Below are 6000 nucleotides of genomic sequence, written 5' to 3'. Positions count from 1 at the left end.
GCTACAGAGAGACTCTAACTCAAAAGAGTAAAACAAAAACAAAAGGGCAAAAAGAGTCAAGGTCAGCAACTGCATTTACCCACTAAGCCGACTTCTAAGTTCATCTCCTTACTTCCTTTCTTTCATACACGTGTGTGTGTGTGTGTGTGTGTGTGTGTGTGTGTGTGTGTGTGTATGTGTGTGTAGTTGGACTTTTCTCTGTGGGACCACCAGTCCACAAATAATGACATGGAGACTTATTAAGCTTGGCCTGTGGCATAGGCTTGTTTCCAACTAGCTCTTATAATTTAATTAACCCATATTTTTAAATCTATATTCTGCCACATGGCTCTTTACCTTTCCTCCTTATGGCATGTTGAACTTGGCTCTGAGTCTGCTGGAGAAATCCACACACCTAGATTCCTCTCTCTGAGATCCTCTCTTTTCCCAAAAGTCCCACCTAGTCTCTCCTGCTTAGCTATTGACCATTTAGCTCTTTATTAAACCAATCAGAAGGAGCCTTAGGCATAGACACATCTTTATAGTATCCAAAAAGATTATCCTACAACATGATATATGTATATATAGAGACATATATATATGTATATATATATACACACACACACACATATATATATGTATGTATGTGTGTGTCTCTCAGGTATTTTGATTACTAACAAAAAAACAGACTAATACAGTTTGCTAGAGAAAAACACATTTAAAATTGAAGGTTAATAGGCAGTTTCATTATTCAAGCTATAAAGATGAATTGGAAGTCATAAAAGTTTGGCTGTATTGATTTTATTATGATTAATTTCGCAGAGACCTGCATTGCTGTGGTTTGAATATGAAATGCCCTCCACAGGTGCTGTTTGGGAAGGCTGCCGAATCTTTAGGAGGTAGAGCCTCACTGGAGAACTTGGCCACAGTGGGGCCTGCCCCTACTTCCAGATATTCTTCTTGCTTCCTGATTGCAGGTGCGGCGACCATCTATGATGGGCTGAGGTTCCTGCTGCCATGCCTTCCCCGCCAAATGGACGTCTATGCCATCATAGTCCCCTCCTCACTATCACCGATGCACCCCTGCCCCTTTCCCACGACAATACCCTACTCTGCTCCCAGGAGGGTTTGAGTCTCTTCAAGAACAAATGTGAGCCTGGGATATAGCTCAGTTGGTACCATGCTTGGCTAGCATGAAAGAAATCCGGGGAGCTGGGAACCAAACTGTGCAAGAGCAGCAAGTACTCTTAAACCACTGAGCCATCTCATGGCCCTTTGTTGTTGTTGTTGTTGCTGTTGCTTGAGACGGGGTCTCAGGGTTTCTCGGTGTAGCCTTGTAATCTGTGTAGCCTGTCCAGGAACTCTCTCTGTAGACCAGACTGGTCTTGGACTCTTAGAGACCCCCCTGCCTCTGCCTCCTGAGTGCTGGGATCAAAGGAGTGTGTCATTGCTGCCCCGCTATCAATTCTTCATTTTTTTTAAAACAACAACAAAAAAAAGATTTATCTATTTATTATGAATACAACATTCTGCCTTCATGTATGCCTGCACACCAGAAGAGGGCACAAGATCTCATTATAGATGGTTGTGAGCCACCATGTGATTGCTAGGGATTGAACTCAGGACCTCTGGAAGAGCAGTCAGTGCTCTTAACCTCTGAGCCATCTCTCCAGCCCCTCATTATCAACACCACAGTCACTGAGCTTCTGTGTGTATCACATTCTTATATGTACCAAATCTCAAACTGAACCCTGCGCTCTGGGCTGCACAAAGAGGATGGCTTTATGTATGTTTGAGACCGGACCTCATGGGGCTGAGGCTGACTTAAAATTCTTTATGTAGCAGAGGATGACCTCAAACCCTTGGTCCTCCTGCTCTTCCCATCCAAGTGTGGGGATCACAGGCGTGTGCCGCTGTGCCGGGCCTAGTAACTTTCCCAGGAGGATGGAGATGTGCGTATACTGCAAAGCTGTATCCCTCTCAGTTGGCTTCCTTTCCATGTTGCTGTTTTTCCTAGCACACAGAGTGGCTGAAAGGCACTCATGCCGATCCTAGAGTGCCAAGCCATTCCAGATTGGCAAGAAATTCCCTGTGTGCCATATCTCCTTTGGGTCACTGAATTAAATATAGAACTTGGACTTGTGTTACTTCTCTCTCTCACCTTATTCTAGCCACGTTCCACTCGACAAATAACGGTGATTGCATCTATCATTGCCTGCCAAAATGTGACTCTCTCCTCAGGTAGTTAGGTCTCTCACATGTCTTGAAGGAAGAATTTCATGTGTCTTGGCACAAATAAGGGGAAAACAGCCTGACTTGCTTGATAAAAACAGATCCGGATGTGACGTAGCCCCACCTGTCAGCCACTGGTTGGGGTTGACCTGGCTGGCTAGGAGGTGTCCCCTATCTCCTTCGCCACCCCAAAGCTACACGCTGGGTCAAAGAGAATAGATAGAGAAATCTTTGGTTCAAAATGTGTGAGCAGCCGCATTTTCTGCCACAACCTCAAATAAGCTCTTCAGTTCCATTTGCAGGAGGGTGGAGACCCAAGCTTCAAGCTCCAGATACATCCATGCTGCGTGCATGTGGCAATCTGCTTTTCTTTTTGAAAAACAAAGCCCCAAGGTGGATTTTTTTTTAAATTCCAACACTCCCACTTTCCTGTGTGGATTATTAATTCATTTAGGAAAGCAAACACACCCTTGCTTCAGAGAACTCAACATACCACCCCAACAAAGGTGTCTGTATATGGCTGCTAACATCTGTACCTGGCAAAAGATCCCATCCCGGGCCCCCCCACAATCTATCATAACAAGTACACCCAAACTCCAAAGAGTCTGTCTGTGTACAAGGATTTTGAATTTGCCAATATAGCTCAGAATAGAAAAGACCTGGGCCACTCGCTCTCCTCCCGCTCCCTTTTTTCTCACACGCTCTGGTGAAACAAAGCATAGACAAAAAGAGCCTCTATTTTTATCTCCGGTATGTGAATTTAGTCCTCAGGGCAGAAACCCAGAATATTATGTAAGGCACAAATGAACCTGCCTCCCCCCATCCTCTCTTCAAGTGCATGGCCAGTAAGGCAATGGAGTTGAAGTCCGCCTTTACCTCCTTACTTATGAAATAACTGTGCAGGCACTCAAATGACTATTTCAGAAGTAAGGAAGTGAAGGACACAATTCAACACAACTGCCTCGGAACGGCTGTGGACATCTTCAATGAGACATGATGGGAGATCCTTCATGTGGCATCTATGCAGGGTGCAGCTGTCTGGCTTGTCACCTCCTCTCTGAGCCTGTGGTTCAGAAAACAAGCCAGGCTGTTTTCTCTACACACAGGTTCTAATGCCATACCGTATTGTAAATCAAACTATCCAGACTGAGGGAAGGTGCCTTAGCCCACGCCTTCAGGACATTTGGCAATATCTGGGGACAGTTCTGGATGTCGTGGAGAGGGTGGAAGACTGACTTCCCATGGGTAGTGGCCTGGGATGAACAAAAACTTGTAACACACATACAAGGCATTATCTAGCCAAAGATGTCTACAGGGCCAAGGTTGATAAACTTGGATTAGAGCAGTGGTTCTCAACCTTCTTAACACTGTGATCCTTTAATACAGTTCCCTCATGTTGTGGTGACCCCCCCCTCAAACATAAAATTGTTTTCGTTGCTACTTCATAACTGTAATAGTGCTACTGTTATGAGTCGTAATGCGTGTTTCCTGATGGTCTTAGGTGACCCCTGTGAAAAGGTCTTTCGACCCCCGAAGGGGTCTCGACCCACAGATGGAGAACCACTAGGTTATCGGACCTCTGCTAAATCTCCCTTTTCATAGGCCGTTTATGATGGAGTTTGACCATCAGTTATTCTGTTGATAGTTATTCAGCTTCTCCACAGCAGTGGAAAGAAGACACATGTGTCACTCACCTTCTGACTCATAATCAGAGAGGAGTATAACTTGTATGTGCAGGCACATGCCACAGGATCACGGCAGACTGTGGCACATATGTGCAGGAGAAGTAACCACAGACTGTGACCGGGAAGTACTGTGGACAAGACGTTCAAGGAAGGCTCTCCCAGGGAAACTTCAATTCAAGGTGGCTTGCAATGAGGCACCGTGGCTCACACATCTTACCCAGAAGTAGTCTCGCAACTGACTCAAGCTCCTGGCTCCAGCTATAATTTCTTAGTTCTGCAATGGTCGTTTTTCCTCTCCAAAATGACAGTATGGTCAAAGCAATGGTTTTCTATCTTCAAACTTCTTAAACAGAGACCAGGAGGGAGTGGAGAGGGGGAGAAAGCAGGGGACAAAGAGAAACTGAATGGGAATTGACAAGGCTCAAATTCTAGAATGCTACAGCCACTCTGATTGGGCTGCCTGCATCACATACTGTCCCTGAACCAATGACCATGGCCAAGGAGGATGGGATGTGCTGGTTGGCTCAGGCCAAAGTGACCACCCTTAGCATCGGGGCTGGCCAGTTTCTCTCAAATTGAAACAATAAAAAGCTGATGCACTTTGGGAAGTGTGAAATTCTTGGGGGGGGGGCCACAGAGGCTTTCTCCAAGGGAGATGAGATTCAAGCCCAGTCTTGAAGGATGTGGGAGAGAAGGCCTACCCAAGAGACTGAAGAGAAAAGCCTTCCAAGCAGGGAAATCCACACAAATACAGTTTGATGTGGGAGGAGGCCAATGCACAGTGACACTATACACTGGTGTCAAAGTTGTTCAGAGAGTCTACAGGGGCAGGCATGGGCAATTGCCCACATGCTGAATTTTCTTTAGATGTATTTGTTATGAAGGAAAAAAGAAAAAAAAATCTCTAGTATACTTTTCCTATATCCTCATTGCTAGAGTAAAAGATAACGTGCCTTCACAAAAAAAAGTTCTAAGATTTTATGTGTTTGAGTGTTTGCCTGTATGATTTATGTGCACTACACCCATGCAGTACCTGTGGAGGCCAGAAGAGGGCGTCAGATCTCCTGGAACCGCAGTTACAAATGGTTGTGGAGCTGCCATGTGGGAGCCGGGAACTGAAATCAGAGTCCTCTGCAAGAGTAACAAGTGCTCTTAATCACTGAGCCATCTCTCCAGCCGGGTCTGTTTTTATCTGATTTAAGTTTCCACCTAAGATTTCTAAAGCTATGGCAAAAATAGCAGGAGAAATAACATACTAAAAATAATAAAAATAAATGAACACTTAAGTAAAAGAGAATGAGGCTAACAGAAAGTGACAAGTGTTTAAAAAACAAATAGAGGGTTTCTTTTGGCCTCGTGTGACTTGTCTCGTTCTGTACAGAAGCAGATAAGTCTCGCTAGCTAAAGGGAAGACAGGAAGATGGCTTATCTCAGCCCCCACAACCAATAGGAGTTGAGACTTCAGTTCTGGCATTGAAACTTGCTTCAGCAATTTTTCTTACAGTGATCTACTGAATGCTCATTAGCACACTAGATGTTTTATTTACATCCAATCCTTCCAAACTCCCAGCAAGAATGGGTGTTATTGGCATTTTTACGGGTTTGCCCAGGATTACAGACATTAAGCACGATTACATAATAATTATACGGTTAGTGCTTTGTGCAAGTTTTTGATCATGACAAAATCCTGTGAGAGAGTACACAAGAAGAGCTGGTAATTACGAGTTCACACAGCTCACAAATTAATAAAGACAGCCAGAACACAAGCCCATGAAATCCAAATTTGGGTGCTGTATTTTATGTAATGCGTATCCGCAGTGAGTGCTAAGATTTGAACCTGACCCAGATCTGTCCAGGTCCACTTAGTTCTGCAGTTTCTCATATGAAGTGTGGGAGGTAGATCAAATAATTTATAGTTCCTCTTTGTTAAAAATAGCTATGATTCTGCCGATTTTAATAAAAGTTTTCATACACTAAAAAAAGTTGGGGTCATGGAAGTTTCAGACAAGAGATTCCTAACAAAAATGATTACATTAAACAGATGTCAAATTAAAATATGCAGCCGCCCCGAGATAACTTCTCCCATTTTAAATATGGTAGTTAC

Source organism: Cricetulus griseus, chromosome 4 (genome assembly GCF_003668045.3).
Source record: "Cricetulus griseus strain 17A/GY chromosome 4, alternate assembly CriGri-PICRH-1.0, whole genome shotgun sequence".
Classification (NCBI taxonomy): Eukaryota; Metazoa; Chordata; class Mammalia; order Rodentia; family Cricetidae; genus Cricetulus; species Cricetulus griseus.
Note: the sequence above shows the minus strand (reverse complement) of the source record.